This window comes from Macaca nemestrina, chromosome 5 (assembly GCF_043159975.1).
Source record: "Macaca nemestrina isolate mMacNem1 chromosome 5, mMacNem.hap1, whole genome shotgun sequence".
Classification (NCBI taxonomy): Eukaryota; Metazoa; Chordata; class Mammalia; order Primates; family Cercopithecidae; genus Macaca; species Macaca nemestrina.
This window is the reverse complement of record NC_092129.1, coordinates 93,644,004-93,663,931: the sequence shown is the minus strand read 5'-3', so window position 1 is coordinate 93,663,931 and position 19,928 is coordinate 93,644,004.

The following is a 19,928-nucleotide window of genomic DNA, read 5'->3' as shown; positions in this document are numbered from 1 at the left end:
GAACACTTTTACACTGTTGGTGGGATTGTAAACTAGTTCAACCATAATGGAAAACAGTATGGCGATTCCTCAAGGATCTAGAACTAGATGTACCATATGACCCAGCCATCCCATTACTGGGTATATACCCAAAGGATTATAAATCATGCTGCTATAAAGACACATGCACACATATGTTTATTGCGGCACTATTCACAATAGCAAAGACTTGGATTCAACCCAAATGTCCATCAGTGACAGACTGGATTAAGAAAATGTGGCACATATACACCATGGAATACTATGCAGCCATAAAAAAGGATGAGTTTGTGTCCTTTGTAGGCACATGGATGCAGCTGGAAACCATCATTCTTAGCAAACTATCACAAGAACAGAAAACCAAATACCGCATGTTCTCACTCATAGGTGGGAACTGAACAATGAGATCACTTTGACTTGGGAAGGGGAACATCATACACCAGGGCCTATCATAGGGAGGTGGGAGGGGGGAGGGATTGCATTGGGAGTTATACCTGATGTAAATGACGAGTTGATGGGTGCTGACGAGTTGATGGGTGCAGCACAGCAACATGGCACAAGTATACATATGTAACAAACCTGCACATTATGCACATGTACCCTAGAACTTAAAGCATAATAAATAAATAAATAAATAAATAAATAAATAAATAAATAAAGCCTGTATGTCTCCTAATGTAGGTATGTATGTGTAAATCAAACCTGAGTCTGATCAGTCCTTTAGGTCTAATTGCCAATTTACAGAAAATATAGATGACATAAAAATATGCTAAGTGATGCTGAGGGGTAAGCAGTCCCATGATGTCTATGAGAATATCTACTCTGGACCTGATGGATGTAACTAAATAACGTAAGAGAGGCAAGTGATAAATATGAACCTTTATTTTGAAAGAGGCAAACTAAAAGTATGCATATCCTTTGACTCAATAATTATGTTTTACTTGTAACTTCCTTGAGGGGAGAGTGGAATTACTCATGAATACAAGGGAAAGCATACAAGTCTTTTACATAAATTTCAGTAATTATTAAAATTTATTAATGTCTATGAAAATTTAATGTCAACAATTACATTATATAATATCAAGTAATTGTACATTAGTTGAATAACAAATTAAATTTTATTGTAATTTTGCGGAATATTATGTAACCATTAAAGGAAACAGAGTAGGTTTTTTAATACTAACATGGATATGGATCCAAAATACGTTATTGTTTGTTAATAAAAAATAAAATACAATAATTACTGCACACAAACACATACATATTAATACACACATGTGTAAGGGCATAGAAAAACATCAGGGAAAATATACAATGAACTTATTATTGTAGTTATCTACCTCCCCCAGGAATGTGATGGCTTTTAAATAAATATACATATATCTATAAATAATGTAGAATGTTATTTGTTGTTTTGTATATTCATAAGTGGTAACCAATTATACATGTTCTGCCACTTGCTTTAATGTTTTTAAGATCTATATTTGTAAAGTATTCTGTTCCTTTTCTAAACAGTCATGCAATTTCCATTTTATGACTAGACTGTATTTTATTTAAACAGTGATGATAGTGGTTTAGGCTGTTCCCCATAATTTGGTATTACAAACATCATCTCATTGAATATACTTTCACAAACTGCCTTATGTAAACATATGAGCATTTCTCTAGGCTATATACCAATACGTGGAATTGCCATCAGGTGAGTAGTAAATGCAGATTTAACTTTATGAATCTTGCAAATTATTCTCTAAAGGTACTGTTCCAATTCATATGTCCACCAAGATTGTGAAAGATTCTCTTCCCAAATAACCATGAAAAGTTAGTATGGTCATACTTTTTTTTACATTATACGAGATGAACTAATAAAAACATTGCTTTTATTTAGTTTATATTAGTTAACTTATAACCTGTAAGGTTGACCAACTTTTTGCATGGTGTCTCCTTTTGCACTAACCTGAACTTTTAAACACCACTTCACTGTAGCCTAATTTGTTAACAATGGAAACGGAAATCTTGTACTTATTAACCTGTATGGTTATTTTCCAAGCTAATAAAATGATTAACAATGGAATACGTATTAGCATGAACATTAGCACTAAATTATAGTCATAAGATAAGTATGTATATATGCAATGACTTCTAATCCTTTAATTTAAAGTCATCTCATCATAGCACTTAAGAATACCTGGAAATTATATCAACTTATACTGTTGAAAAATTCTAATATGATGTTATAATATTTTCAGAAAAAAACATTAAAGTACTTTTCTTTTGATTTTAAATGAATATTTAAAACTAGTTTTCTTATATTTTAAGAAGAATATCTCAAGCTAGTAGTACATAGTGGGTAGATACCTGTCAAAACCAGTTACCTTGGGACTTCTTGATGTAGGAGTTCTGATACCAACTGTTTACATTTCATCATCAATCTAATACTCAGTAAATAATTTGTACCATAAATTCTTGAAAATACACATATAATTCAAAGAGTAAAAATGTGCCATAAAAATACCAATGAATGCCTTTTGTTTTTATGCAGTAGACTTTTATATTAGAAATACACTATTTGTATCAGGTTGTTCATTTAACATTGTTTACTTTCATTTTACACTCTCTTGTGTGACTAATGAGAAGGGCAAGGAAATGAGCAGAATAATTTTAAAGTAAGCTATCCTCCTTTCCAATTTTCTTTTCCAGAGTTGTACAGGCCACTGATATTCAACATGATTCATATATGTGTTAAAAAATCCCCAGAGCACAGCATTCCCTTGTTTATCTCTAGGAGCCCTGATGATCCTTTTGATTAATTCCAAATTCAATTTAGAGAGAGCTTTAACAATGTAAAGGTATGGTTTCGATTTCTCCAGATTTATTTATGGAAAACCTTGCATAATCTCTGCTAAAATATCAAGTCTTATCTTTGATAGGTAATTTATGACCAAGGTCAAAGAGACAGCAGTGATCCCTGAGGGACCACCCACCTCGGGCTGACTAGAGTAATACATTGTGAAAAAATGATCTGAATTATGCATGCAGCAGTACAGGCATGACACTGTCATTTAGTTGGCGCTAAAAAAAAAAAAAAAGATCTGGTGCACAGTAAATACAACTGATTTTTATGTATCTTGGAAGATGACACTTTATTATAAAGTATGTCACAGTCATCCTCTCCGGCTGCTAAGACATCTAAAGTCATGTCGGTTTTACAACCTTCCCTCCAGATTACAATTCTGAAGGGCAGTTAGTGACAAGTGAGCAGTGTTTTGTCAAGCTATTCAGTTTATACAGATGGAATGCTGTTTTGCTCACCAAATCCATTACAAGTGTAAATATGTGACTAAATGGACCGGTGTTTGTTTTAGATGGGAGTGCAGCCAGTAACCAGCATGTTTTAAAGAGTAACTTTATTGAATACAACTCAACCATTCCTCATTTCTTTCTGGTGCTCACCTGTTCCTCCTAGCCCCATTCTAGCTTACATTGTTTTGAGTGTAGCATTAAAACAACTAGTTCCCATAGGAACTCTCTTACGGATACAAACCCGTTCAGTTCCACCTATCAAAGGCTAGAACGGGCCTAGCCTTTTAGTATAGGTATAATGTCATTTATTTCTTCTGATTTTAAAGGATATGTCAGAGATTTCCAAGCTGTAGTTTAAAAGTGATGATTTAAAAAAAAAAACAGTTCTTAAAAATCCTGGGGAATAAAATAATAAATATGATGCACATAAAAAATAATAAAAATGATTTTGCTCCTTTCAAGGGAAAATACTGTGTTTTACTGGACATCAGTCATGAAGAAAGGATGGTAGTCAGATCAGTCATTTAAAGCCTTGTTTCCATTATACTGCCAACTAAATCAAGAAGCAGAGAGTAAGGCAAAAGGGAAAACAAATGGTTGTCCCTTAATACAGAAAATGCATGGTAAGCACCATGCTGGTGGGTTCTAGTGTCATTAATCTTTTCCTACAGTGCAAATTGTCACCATCACAGCTCCAGTGACACACATGCTCCCAAGTCTGCATTAAGGATGAAGAATAACTTTGTAATGTTTTGAAAGCTGTCTAGCTTCGTGAGTAGATTGTCCTTTCTCTCCTAGATAAAAATCAAAACATATCCATAATAATGGATAATGGATTTGAATTTTAAAATATTTCTTAATTTTTTAAGTGATGTAGCCCATTTTCTTTCTGAGGAGCTAAGATTCCTCTGTCTTGAAGGAAACTTACATTAAAGTTTGGCAGAGCATCAGCTAATGGTATTCAAGAAAACTAAAAAATGATCTTGCAAGATGTTTTATCTTTAGACCATGTAGATGGAATGTACTGTATCTCCCAAATCCATGGCATGGATAATTTTTCTTTACAAAATGACAATGCCAAAGTTTTCCCAAATTACTGAAAGCATTTTCCAACTGCAACTTCGTTTTAAAGATGTCTTTATTACTAAAATATCCTTAATTGAGTCAAATTAAGTCAATTGAGTCAAATATCCTTAATTGAAAGTGTCATAATCATAAGGCTTTTGTACAGGGTTCTGCAATTTGTCTTTTTTTTTTCTAGTTATCTATTCCTTCCTCTGTTTCAACAGTCTATATCATCAGAAACCCATCAGGGTGATGAAGACCATACTGAGTCAGAGTGATGAATTACAGAAGCTTCAGAAAACTCTACCAAAGTATACACTATATAGTCATAGCCAAAATGGCCACTCTTGCTTTAAAGCGCAATTGCATAAATCCCACAGATTTATTAGTCCAGGAAGTTAACTGTGGAAAAATAATGTGACAGTAAATTGGTGAGAAAGCAGAACACTTGTGGAAAGAAATTGAATTGAAAAATGATGAAGATAACAGAACATTTACGATAATATAACAATATGAAACTCATTGGGCTATTATCCTCAGGAGAGGGTCTAAACACAAGCCTGGATTTCTTCATAACAGCAAGTATAGAATTCACAGAACCTTGAGGTGTGTGTGTGTGTGAAGACAACTTAAATGTGTTCATTAAGAAATAAAACTGGTTTTGTAATAAACAAGTATAGAAAACTCAGTTAATTCAATTAGATCAAATTCTCCAAAAGAAGTCTATGAATTTATGTATTTTTCAATACAAACTAAGCATCAAATCTGAGAAGAATATTTCCTGTTTTCCCCGCTATTGGGTTGGCTGGGATGAAACTTGCCTTTATTGGAATGCTTAGTCCGTTTAAGATGATACCAATTTTAAAAATATAGATTCCCAAAAGTATTAATCTCCAATAAAAGTAATAAAATAAAATAGAGGAGGGAAAAAGCAAAGAATGGTAGAGTGAAAGAAAAAATACTATCTATACCTTATCTTAGGGTTGCACTTAAATAGCTCTCGAGATGCTTTTACAATGCCTCGCAGAATTATGTCAGATATCACACATGGAAGGGATGAAAAAATATGGCCTCTGGTGCAGTTCAGCTGGGTTCCAACCCTTAGAATTGTGAGTTCAAAAGGAAAAAAATATGAAAGTATTCAGGTACAGAGGAAAGATATACTAGTCATACTAGGGAAGACTCATTAAGAAAAAAAAATATTTTAACAGTCTCAGGGCAGAAAGGACTTCACAGTAATAAGAAAGGGCAAACAAACCACATTTACAAAGCTGAGCTTTAGTTATAAGACAAATCAGGTAGAGGATAAACGCAGCACATAGTCTGTTCATGTATATCAGCAACACAGAATATAAACAAGACCATTCTTCTGGACCTGAATTCATAAGTCTTAAAAGGAAGGGAAGAAAAATGTTATTTTTCCCAAATCCAAATGAATTACATGCTATTAATAAATGTGAGCAGGTGCCCTACAGCACCTGTCTTCACAAAAAAATTAGCTTTGTGTTGGGAAAACCAGACAAACAGCACTTGCAAATCTGTATATACCAAACACATATGGTGTATCTATTTTTGACAAAACTGGTGCAACCATACTACCCATGAACTAAGTGGTCTTCCACAAATACCCAGTCCTTCTTTATTCTTCCTTTTCCTGCCACAATTTCCCCCTTAAACCACTCTTTCTGAGACCTTCTACCTTAACAGTCTTTTTCAACAGGATGCAGAACTAAGTAACACGGACTTTGCTGAGTTGGAAGAACACTCAAAATACAAAGAATTTTCTTCCTGAAACTCAAGTCCAGAACCCAGCAATCATAGACAACCTAACTCTCAGATTCTTACCACATTTTGAAGTAGGCTGACTTTGTTGTTCTCAATTATGTCCTAATAGCACCCACATTTTACCAATTTTAATATTAATATATGTCACTTTCTCATAATGAATGCATAACCTAACATCTTTAGTCTTTTGGCTTTATGTATTACTTTGGCAAGTGGTATTTTCAGCTTTCAAACAGTTTTAAGCAGTAATGCATTTATCTGTAGATTGGCAAAGGAGAATAAGAAAGATGAGATGTGTGGCATTAAATCAAATCCTCTAACTGAAGTTCAAATTTTTAGGAATCGCTAACATAAACATTTCAGTTTCCCAAAATGTCCTGCCAAAGCAAATACAAAAAATAATTTTAAAACAGCAGTGTACACATTAACACATATAATTTATAGAGACTTACTCTACTGGATCAGAAATATTATAAGTCTATAGTTAAATACAACCCCATAGGTAGTGTTTCTTAAACTCTAATAAAGTCATATTAAACTACAGTAACTACCTGTAGGGGCATTTCACGTGTTTTGCCCTCAGTGCCAAGTTGTTTTCTAATTTCACCACCTTCCTGAGCATCTGCATCATAATTCCAGCCACCTGTGGATATTTCTAACTACCTTTTCTGCCAGAATCTCAATTTTGACATAAAAAGGAAAAGCAGCCATCATTTTCCGAAAATAAACCTGCTCATCCTCCTATAATCTGTGTCTTTATCACAGGCAGAGCCACTGTTCTTTTCATGTGACTATAAAAGAAAGTGTGGTCTCTGCCTCTTCTTTTTCAGGGTATCACTGCTGAAATTTTGGGGTATTATCTTGGTGGCTTCTCTGAAATCTTCTCCCTCATTTGAATTTCTGGCATCCTTTTCTAATAAAGAGTTCAGTTTTTCACTGCGAATGTGTCTAAAATCCTTTCCACTCTGTGTCATCATTGGTTACTAAACGCCCAATAAATATTCAAACATCCTCTGGACACTTGCTGTGTAATGGTATTGGACAAATATTGAATTAAACAGAGATGTTACTGTCACTGTGGAGCTCAATATCTAGTGAGAAGGATAGACAAGCAATGAATCTTTCACTCAGCTAATTAATCAATATGCAAACGAATAAATACTGACAATGATAACAAATGGTGACATGTGTCATGAAAGTGGTCAGGGGTAGTCTTTCTGAAAAGCTAGACATTAAGTTGAACAATAATAAGAATTAAGGAAAAAAAAATGAAGAGAGCCAAACAAAGAGCATGAAATAAAGTATTACAAGGAAAGAAGGCTCTTAACTTTGAGGAAATGAAAGAGGGTCAGTGTGGTTGGAGGACAGAGAAAGGGGAGAGTTGCAGATAAGCAAGGAGAGCTTGTGAAGGACTGAATCCTGTACGGTCTTACTGAGTAGAAAAAGGAGTTGATCTTTTATTGCAAGTAAATAGCAGGTCTTTGGAGTGCTACAGGGAAAGAAATATAATTTCATTTATATATACAATTATTCTATCTGATATTACAGTATATGGACAAGTCTAAAGTTTTTGACAAGGCAGATAGATTAAGCCATGTAATATTTCTTTTTTTTTTTTTTTTTTTGAGACGGAGTCTTACTCTGTCACCCAGGCTGGAGTGCAGTGGCGCGATCTCGGCCCACTGCAAGCTCCACCTCTCAGGTTCATGCCATTCTCCTGCCTCAGCCTCCCGAGTAGCTGGGCCTACAGGCGCCCACCACCACCCCCGGCTAATATTTTTTGTATTTTCGGTAGAGACAGGGTTTCACGGTGTTATCCAGGATGGTGTCGATCTCCTGACCTTGGGATCCACCCCACTCGGCCTCCCAGAGTGCTGGGATTACAGGCGTGAGCCACCGAGCCCAGCTGATATTTCAAATCACTCTGTGCTCTCCAATGTGCTTGCCTAAAATGCTCAACATTCTGTGCCTGCTAATATTAAACTCATTATTCATATTACAGTCTATAGGAATCCCCTGAGCACTACACTCTAATCAACATTTACATTGTTTATGTGTCATTTATAGCATCGATTGTCTTCTTTCTAAATATTCCAGTTGTGTATTAAACTTTGTATTGGAGATTCCCTCCCTCCTTCCTGTCTCCTTGATTCCTTTCCTTCCTTCATCCATCATCCTCTCTTCATCCATCCTTCCTTTAATTTTTTTATTGAGCATTATTCAAGGGCAAGGTCCTCATAAAATCTTATTTCTATATCACTTACACATTGGTTTGCACATTTTAGTTGAAAGAAACTTTTATTTTAATATTCTAGTGAAAATTATTAAAGCGACTTGCTTATATGTGCCAGTTGTAAAATTAAGTTGTATTTTCCACTATAAATATTAAAAGAAACTCAAGAAATGCTATCAATTTAATATTTTGAAATCAGTATCTTAATTTTTTAAATTTATGTTTAATTTTCTTCATGGTAAGTGGAAGAAGTAGATAGGAGAAAAAATACTTTTTAAAATAACTTTCAATTCTGAAATCAGTCCAATTTTCCCAAAGAGTAATATCTATGGTATATTTTGAATAAACATAGAAATTGACCCTCCAGTCTTAAAACTTGAGAAAGTTACAGTTGTCTTATAGGAGTTCCTTTCTTGGGAAACCAACCTCTGGCCTCCTAAATGGTGTCAAGGAAGTAAAACTTACCAAATCATCACATCTGGACAATGAGATGCCAGCACCTCACCCATCATGATTGCCTAACTGACCACCTGCTTCCTGTTGACAAACTTCTCTTCCTTTCCCCCGCCAATTTGTTTTCCCACACATGTTTATGTTTCTTCCCTGCAATATACAACCTTAATTTCAGTCCATTATGGAGATAGATTTGAGACTGCTCTTCAATCTCCTTGACTGCAGTATCTGAATAAAACCTTCTTCTCTGTCAATATTCATTGTCTCAGTCATTGGCTTTCTGTGCAGCCAGTAGCAGGACCAAGGCAGAACCCCTGACAATTTGGTAATAATTCTACAACAAGTAATTGTGTTTTTTCTATATTTTCTTATGGCTTTACATATATAGATATATATACACAAATAAATGTGTATATAATATATATGTATATATTAGCAGATTTCTTACTTTTGGGAATATACTAAGGATACAGTTGTATACCTTTTTCATTGACATTTTATCTTGAGAATTTTTCGAGAAATATATATATATAATTTTTCTCTAAAATTATTTATAATTACTTAATTTCTTTGTTTTGGGGGAGTTTTAGTTTATGTCCAGATTTCTTATTAGAAATAATTTTATAAGAAAATATTCAGATACATAAATCATGTCTTTGATTTTTCCCTAAAATGCAGAAGTATGATAGAGGTGAGGCACACATTTTTAAATTACCTTGACAACAGGGCCCATGTCTCCCCATTCCATCTCTCTAGCCCCCTGAGTTGTAGTGCCTTGAACAGACAACCACTCCATCTGAATGAAAGAAAGAGGGATAAATAAATGTTTACCTAAAAATATTATGTGTTTTCCTTTAAATAAGCTAGTGAATAAAGTGAATGTTTCCATAGTGTCCTGACTGTCTGATATATAAAATCCAAACCTTCCTCCTAGTTTTCCTACTAATCCACTATTACCTGTGTTCTTTCTAGTTCAGCCTCTTCAATAGTACTTTTTCTTGGGAAGAAATACATTGCAGGTTCATGTTGGTTGCTCTAGTCCCTGGGCAGCAGCACAACATAATGATCTTGAAGTTAGTTGATGGATCTTTAAATCTAGGTTTTGTCACCTTTTAGCTGTGTCACCTTGCTTGAGGGACTGAATCTCCCTAAGGCACAGTTTTGTCTTCTTTGAAAAGAGATGACATCCACCTCCTAGTGTTGCCTTTGAGGATATGTAGAAAAATCTCTAGACGATACACCTGGCTCATCAGAAGATCATTTCTCTCTCTCGTTTTTTTTTGTTTTTATTTTATTTTATTTTTTTTGAGACAGAGTCTCGCTCTGTCTCCCAGTCTGGAGTGCAATGGTGCAATCTCGGCTCACTGCTGTAACCTGGGCCTCCAGGGTTCAAGTGATTCTCCTGCCTCAGTCTCCCAAGTACCTGGGATTACAGGTTCACGCCAACATGCCCAGCTATATTTTTTGTATTTTAGTAGAGAAGGGATCTTCCCATGTTCAGACTGGTCTCAAACTCCTGAGCTCAGGCAATCCACCTGCCTTGCCTCCCAAAATGCTAGGATTACAGGCATGAGCCACTGTGTTCAGCCCAGAAGATCTTAATAAAAATCTCCTATTATTATTATATTATCATTAATGGATAATAAAAGATGTTCTAGGGGACGAAGGAAGGCATCAAACTATTTTCCTTGAATTGCATAAACTCTCAGAGGTTAAAAGAATTGTTGCATTTTTTAAAATAAAATATCTAATTTTACATAAGTATTACTTGTAAAGATTAGTGTACATATATGAAAAATTTCCTTCATATGTTTAAGTCTATGTTTTTGAGGAATCCTAATAAATAGTTTAAAGTAAGATAAGAAGTGGCAAACTTACACCTCAGTACAGGTTTTATAGACCAACATAGGGTAGTTCTCATGTAGATGAAAGAGCCTTAACATAAAGATATCAATTAAGCCCAAAGTCACAAAACACTATAAATTTAAACCAGTGGAAAAAAAACTGTTACAACTCAATTTTCATTATACAGCATTAAATATGTACAAAAAACTGTGTTGGTGAATTGATAAAGTGAAAATCTCATCCTTCATTAGCCCATACTAATTTTTCCACTTTCTTGCCTCAAGGGGATATACATTATTAACATGGTTCTCCATCCACGACCACAAAACTTTTAATTGTCTAGGAAATGAAGTCTCCTCTCCTGATATACATTCAAAAAGCTCAGGAGCACCTTTCCTTTTCCTTGGAAATAAGGGAAGCCTTAGCCTTTTTCATTAAAACAAAAGAGAATTTTGACTTAGTTAATTTCATACATAATAATTTTTTCAACACATGAGCGCTCTTTTCTCTCTGCTTTGCAATACATCCACTGGTAATAAGGGAAAGGTGGATTAGGCTAAACTAATTGCAACATGAGTGATAGAGACAATTACAAAGGAAAGCAGTTAACATTTTTTGTACTCTAAAGAGGAATTGAAGGGTAGTACTTCCCACTCTTCAATTAAATTAATTTTGACAGAAGACAAACTATATTTAATTTTTCTGGGGAAAAAAAAAAACCTCTCAGTGATTCCTCATGTTTTGGTATAAAAACTTATCTTCCTGGGTGTGCGTCTGATGAGTCATTTGCTTATTGTCGCTACCAAGAACCACTCATATAAGATAAACACTTCCGCTCTGCCTGCTTGCCCAGCTCTTCACCTGCACCAGCCTTGCTGCCACTCCATTGGAGGAAAAATCTCAGAAGCTTTTAAACCAGAACTACTCTCTATCTTGTATAGAGGCTACTTAAAATAAGCCTGAGACCTACTGGGCTGCATTCCCAGACAGTTAGGCATTCCGAGTCACAGGATGAGATAGAAAGCCGGCACAAGATACAGTTCATAAAGACCTTGCTGATAAAACAGGTTGCAGTAAAGAAGTAGGCTAAAACCCACCCAAACCAAGAGGGCGATGAGAGTGACCTCTGGTCGTCCTCACTGCTACACTCCCTGCAGTGCCATGACAGTTTACAATTGCCAGGGCAACGTCGGGACGTTACCCTTATGGTCTAAAATGGGGAAGCATAAATAATCCATCCTTTGTTTAGCATATAATCAATAAATAACCATAAAAATGAGCAACCAGCAGCCCTTGGGGCTTCCCTGCCAATGGAGTAGCCATTCTTTATTCCTGTACTTTCTTAATAAGCTTACTTTCACTTTATGGACTCGCCTCTAATTCTTTCTTGCGCAAGAACCAAGAACCCTCTCTTGAGGACTGGATGAGGACCCCTTTTCAGCAACAAAAATGAAACTAACAAACAAGCAAAACCCTGAGCAAAAAAAAAAAAAAAAATAGTTTTCAGGAACATGGAGGTGAAGAGGCATATGCCTGTTAGCCACGAAAATCAAGAATGACTCAGACAAACTTATCCCAAGGCAAGACATCAAACTGAGCTAGTATCTCTTCAGAGTAGCATCACTGTATCCAAAATATCTTGTGGCCTTAGCTTGAATTCTATGCATCCTTTAGTAAACTGTTAAATTTTAAAAGCTTGAGGATTCCGTTGATTTAAGAAACCTTTCTGTTGATAATGAAAACTTGCCTAAGAGGGTTAATAGATTCTTTTTTCGGCCATTTACACATGTGTTTAAGTTTGTTGGCAGGATGCATTCCTTCTCACACTAAGCTGAGACAGGTACAAAGAAGAGCTAGGAAAGATTTAATACAGAGAAGTATAGCACATAAATTTAGACATTATGTACATTGAATAAAAGGAGTATATTAGGGCAAAAATTTAGTTTCACAGAATATGACCAGGGCATACGGGGTGCTGAAAAGAGGCAAACAAAGAGAAAGAGGAATACAGAAAAAGAGACAGCAGTAAACAAATGAGTTATATTCATCACACTTTCAAGTTCAGTCCTATATCCAGGAAAAAGGGAGGAGCCTTTCTTTCCTTATTGTCTGATCACACAGCATTTATCTCTGCTGTTAGGAACCAGAATGTGGGCTACTAATACAATTCATTCAAGCTACAGGTTGATTCATTCAAGCTGTGGATCATCGTTGGGTTGACCAGGAACCCAATCAACTAATTATGTTCTTAATTATAGGTTAAAAATGTGCTCAATGTCCCAGACTACTTAGGGATTATGTTCTTATTTTTAAATAAAGTAATAATACTGTAAAATTATCTGTAATTGGATATTTTGTGATAATTTAACTAAAATATATAAAATATATATTATATATAATATATTATATATAAATATAGAATATATATTTTTATTATTATTTTTTAATGTATTTATCAAGAACTTGTAAGAGAAAATGCAAATTAAAAGTATGAGGCTTAATTCTCCCTGTTGAAAATAGGGAAGAAATTTTCCTGTTTTCCTTTTTCTTAGAGCACTCACGCTGGAAAACTTAACACTTTCACCTCTCTTTTGAAAACTATATAGGTGTTTGTCAGCTTTACGACGCAAGAATATCTTTCTCAAGGCTCTGAGAGCCATTTCCTTTGTTAAATTTAGTTTTTGTTATCAGTTTAGCCTAAAGCTGCCTCCATACAACTTTTAAGTTTGGTCTAACTTCTCCATACGTAATGAACTGTAACCTAACTGATGTAAATAGACTGTAACCCACTCTTGTGGCAATGACAGAGTTTCAGCCAATCAAAGCTGGCTAGTTGTTCAACTTACATTAAAAAACACAAACATACAACTGTAACCAATTTTACTGTTCCTGTACCTCACTTCTGTGCCCTGTATGTCACTTCTTTTTTTGTTGTTGTTTTTTGTTTTTTCCCATAAATCCTCTCTGATGATGGGCAGCACAAAAATCATTCCGAGTCTATTCTGGTTGGAAGTGGGGACTGCCCAGTTTGTGAATTGTTCTTTGCTTAATTAAACTCTATTAAATTTAATTTGTCTGAAGTTTTCCTTTTAACACTTTGAAATACTTAACGTCAACAGAAATTGTACCCCATCTCCAAGTCTGTTTGGGAGGATAGGAGTCTAATTTCTGTGGATTCCTTGCTCCGAGTCTCAAAACTACCTCCTGTCATAAACATATGAGAAGCTTTTTTTTTCTTTTTTCCCCCTGGATAAAACCAATTAGCTAACACAGATGGTCACCCAAATTACCAGGTAAAGTTAGAATGAATTATGTGTGACAAATGGTGCTGTCAAGTTATCTTACTTGAGGACTTGAGGACTGGTTATTGTTTATATTGAAACATGTACGTAATGGGTCATATCTGCTTGGCTATGTAAGGGGTTGAAGTGTCTTTATGTCTTTGCTGTCTCCTAGCAGGTGAACTGCGATGCATATCCCATTTTGGTTTAATGCTTATTCAATATTAAAGTGTTTTTCCCCTTCTTTCTCTACTACCTTTGTAAAGAACATTTCTGAGTTGAGAGAAGATTTAGATTTTATGTATGATTCCCCAACAAACTCAAATTTGTGTCATTATATTGTGCCACTGTTTTAATTTAGTAATATATGTTCTATTTCATGGAGTATTTGAGCTTATTTATAAGTATAGATATTTTAAAATATTAATAGAATAATATCTTTTAAAAAGGTGCATTTATACTATATGAGAGAAATTTTTCTAATGCAGAAATGCATTTTATGGGGTCTAAAAAATTAAACAAGCTGTACTTCATTACAGACAAAGAATAAGGAAAACATGATCACTTATAAGATTCATGCTGTCCATGAGACAACAACAAACCAATTGCTCAGCAAAAGTGAAAATTTTCCTGGCATTGAGTTCTTAGGAACTTATGACATTGAGTTCTTAGGAACAAATATTCTTATGAATATTTCTCTTGAATATTCATAAAAGGAAGAGTGATTTGTGGAAAATAATCTCAGCACCCTTTCTATAATACAAAGAATAAAGAATTCCATGAAGTAGTTAATATGGTGTCAATGAATGCAATTCAGGAGCATGATCTCATATCAAATGTAGTAAAAGCAAGTAAACGTTGAAACAATGAGTATCAAGTTTGTACTCTCTTGTGGTCTGCCTGTGGATTAAATCTTAAACTTTGAGAGCACTAGATTACTCTTCATGCATTCATCCTTGAATGTTGTTTCTTCCTGGCAGAGAAAAGCAATTCAAAGTTCTATTCCCTAGCAAGAACCTGGATGCAGACATTCTGTGCTGATGCTCAAAGGCAGATTTACATACTTTAAAAGTAAATAAATAAATTAAAGGTTATTTTCTTATGGAAATGGTGTGACCAAACCAGTCACACCAATACTTCTCTTATTCAAATGAATTGACTGAATAAGTAATGGAATATCTTCTGGCCAAGATATTCCATTTCTGCCAATATTTCAGAAAGATATCCTGTAAATCTTAGTGATGCATAAATAAAAAAAAATAAGGCCAAAATAAAAACTTCAAAAAGTTGGGTAAAATATAACAAACATTAAAAAATACATAGGTGAGCATTCATGAAGAAACTTTCCTGAGGCCCAAAATTAGAGCAAGCCCCAAAACAAAGAGCAATCAGCTACTGCTGCAGCAGCCTCAAAGAGGTTTGCCTTTCTTGGGATCATCAGGGCTTTAGTTGAAATGGTATGTGGGGAAAGGAGATGAGGCCATGGACCCAAGGGAGGTGGAAAGCTGGTAACAATATCATCATATAAATCGGAGACATTTAAAAGGCTTTCCCAATATTGATGGAATAGATTAGAAAAAGTTGTATGATTTACAATTCTTTTCTAACTTTAAGCTGTATGCCCACCCACCCACACCCATATTCTAAGGCAATTCGCTATCCAAAAGCAACAGGAAAGTTTGAAAAAAAAAAAAAAGAAATCATGTGTTATATGACGTTGAGGGCAACTACACCACTGATACGTAGACTGTTATTTTCTAATCCCTTATTCTTATAACCATCTAGAATTCCACATTTCTTTCATCAGTATCATAATTCTTCATGCCACTAAACTCAAAAGTTAGGCACATCTATTCAACCTGTCCACATATAAACTCATATCATAAAATGTTACTCTCTCTACATGTTTCTTTTCTTTGAAACTAAGGGATCAGCACCGTGTGTGTGTGTATAAAACATTAAGTGTATATATACATTATATAATGTATATAAGTGAATTATATACTTTAATGTGTATATTAAATATACACATTATATGTGTATGTAAAACATTAAGTGTGTATATAAAACATTAAGTAACATTGTTACATTAAGTAACTCAACTTACTTTAAGTTTTTAATGTAACTTAAGACATTAAATTATTTTATAATTTCCAATTTTTAAAGATTATTGAAATTTTAAAACCATTTATATTTTAAATGATAACAAAATATTAAAGTAAAATACTATTAAATAAGAAACACATGGAAGTGGGAGGGACACAAATTTACTTAGTTCATTGAGCATACATTTCCCATGAATATATAATATCAGATCTTACCTGAGAAATTACATTCCTTTGCTACAAAGGAAATACGATACAACCAATTTTAACTTGTAAAGGCAAATGTCTAGGCATAAGCTAGCTTCATTGGAGTTTTCAATGGTTCTAGCCCAAGTCGTGTTGGACTTAACCTATACCCGAATTTGAAGACTAAAGAATCTATTAGCATTGGAGATATTCTACTATGGGGAAAAACACAAAATTGACAGCCATAGTGAAGAGTTGAAATTTTTTAAGAAGAATTTTGGGGACAAATAAAGAAGTCTGAAGTTTGTGAGCTTAAGCCTGTTATTATCATTAAAATTTAAGAAACTATTGATTTAATTAATTAATTCAGAAAATTATCCATACTTTCTGTTTTTCAAACTTTATGAAAGATGGTAATAAAATCATAAGCTTTTTATGTATGCAATACATGATTTATTGATTATCTTTGAGAGTTCTTAAGTTATAAAGAGGAAAAAGGACAAGTGTCAAGAGAGAAGGAAACCAGACACTTACACCTTTAAAGAAAGAAAAATAATAGAAGCAAGTTTAATGTGATTCTCTTATTTATTTTCAGGGTTGTGGAAGGCCTTTCTAAAATATATCATTGAAAATTCTAGAAATTATTGGTGGAAATAAACGTAAGAATTTTTTGCAAAGTATTTTGGCATGTAGACATACTCTGGCGCTAAACCTCATAATGTGAATTTGTAATTACATTTGTTTCTAAAGTATTTTTCTTAAAAAGGAAAGAGATAGATGAACATAACTATCTTTATGAGTGGATAGATAGATAGATAAATAGACAGATATATGCAGATATACCATTTTAGCATAATGTATGTTTATTTTCATGCTTTTAATGCTGCCCTTTGCTCAGACCCAATAAGAGTTAGCAAGGCAAACACAACTATATGTTTTTGTTCAATGAACATTAGAATACTACAAACACTTTTGTCCACAGTGCTCTACAATACTGTATCCTGAGTTGCATATAATCTGAAATTTGTGATATCTGCTTTGTTATGGCCTTTCATTCTAATATTTACTGCCTTTTCTCCCGTGTTGATTGATAAAACTGTAGAAATAGGTAGTGCAAAGAAACAAAGAACATGTATAAATCTGTAAATCTTCGTACCAATTAAGCTAGTCATAGAGCAACTCTGACATATTCTGAGAAATAAAAAAGGAGAAGATACAAATTAGTAAGCAACTAGGATTGGTGAGAATTTTGACATTTTGAAGCATATTATATAGTACATTTTGAGCACAGCCTGGGAAAACTGACTGAGAGTTATATGAATGAAAACTGGGAGACAATGGTTTAAAGCAAGTAGAGTGGAAGATCAGTTGCCAGCATAGGATACCAAGATATAATCTTCATGGGGTCTATACCATAAGGACCCACATAGCTCTTATTCAGATTAAGTCCCATATTCAAAACACATTTCCTGAGCTACATTGAAGCATTCAGGTATATTTCAAACTCCTTTAAAATATATTAATTTCAAAACAGCTGTATTCACTCAAAGAAAGCTACCCTAGGAAAATAATCAAGATCTATTTGCAAGAATGCCCATCAAAACATGATTCATAATAGCAATTCATTGTTTATAGTATAGCTAATTCAATCATATAGAGAGAATTGAATAAAATATGTACAAATGCTAAATTATTCCAGTCTGTAATGTGATATTTAGGGGAAAATAACTTTATGAGGTAATATATACAATGTATTATTAAGTAAAAATCAAAGCAGGAAACAGAAATTGCAGCATTATTCCAATCTTATCAATATCTTATATACTTGTAAAATCACATTTATTTTTGTTAGAGGAAAAACACAAAAATATCTACTGGTAACTCCCAGAAGATGAAATTATTGTGAATATTATATATTAAATTTATTCTGAAATTGCATATATAATATCATGATTATCTATTAACAATTTTTTTAGAATAAAACAAAAAAACCATTAGAAATATTTGATCAATCATTCTAGTGATTAACAAAGGCTTTCTTTTGGTTATTCTGAAGTTTGTTTACATCAAGTATAACGATATTCTAGATTATGTGCATTATGATATATTTAAAGACATGTGTCACATGCACATGTATGTTTATTGCAGCACTATTCACAATAGCAAAGACTTGGAGTCAACCCAAATGTCCATCAGTGACAGACTGGATTAAGAAAATACTATGCAGTCATAAAAAAGGATGAGTTTGTGTCCTTTGTAGGGACATGGATGCAGCTGGAAACCATCATTCTCAGCAAACTATCACAAGAACAGAAAACCGAATACAGCATGTTCTCACTCATAGGTGGGAACTGAACAATGAGTTCACTTGGACACAGGAAGGGGAATATTACACACTGGGTCCTATTGTGGGGAGGGGTAGGGGGGATGGATAGCATTAGGAGATATACCTAATGTAAATGATGAGTTAATGGATGCAGCACACAAGCCTGGCACATGTATACATATGTAACAAACCTGCACGTTGTGCACATGTACCCTAGAACTTAAAGTCTAATAAAAAATAATAAATAAATAAATAAATTACAGTGTATTTAAAAAAAAAAAAAGACATGTGTCAAACAGTGATTGCTCAGTATCCAGATTTCAGGTCTTTAATTTACTACATTTGGCTAAGAATTTAATTTTAAATGTATTTTTGTGCATACTCTATGTGCTATACACTAAGCCACTACCACTCTTGGTGAATTTACTATCTTTAAAAATAACTGAAATGTAAAATTTACAGAATGATCACAAGCAAAACAAATATAATGTCAAGCCTCATAGTACTATTAGCATTTTTAGAAAATTTTTAAGAGATTGTCTTAGAAAAAGATAGACATTGATAAATGCGTATATTTTTAAGGAACTAAAAACTTACAGCATTTTTTACTCCCAATTCAACAGAACTCCTACTATCATACACTTGCAAAGATTATTCAAAAACTTGAAGAAAGTTTTGGACAAATACTTCATTCCTTTGTCTCTCAATTACATTTTGAAGATATTTGCCCATTTTACCTGAAAGTTTCCCCCTGATAGCTGAACTTCTCATAAAAAGCGATGGCATTATATTTATTTCTCCTTATCATCCTGTGAACTTAATATTTATTTCATCTTTTCATAAGATAGTAAATTTACCAGTGGTGGTTGATGTAAATCTGATGTGGGGATGGTGATGGCTCTATATTTGTAATAATAGCTAAAATTAAAATATTTTAAAAGCTTCAATGTTTTTAAATAAAGAATTGTTCTTAGTAATTATTTTTCTAATTTCATATGCAGGTACAAAACAGGTATTTTTCCCATCATACTTGACTAATACTAAACAATCAATGCCTTATCTTTACCTTTTCACTCTTTCCCCAAATAAATAGCTCCATCAACCAATTTCATTGCATTCTATAGGCAACCTCAACAGACCTAAGTTTTCTGCTGATCAGTTTGCTTCTCTTACTATTCAATGGCCCTTTTCTCCATTTTTTCCTACCTCCCACTATTCACACCTCAGGATAGAAAATAATATCTGGGCAATTTTATTTCATTTCACATGGCAAAGACTGTTCCTTAAATTGCTCTAAGCAACAATAGCAATAGCAACAATAAAAACCCCCA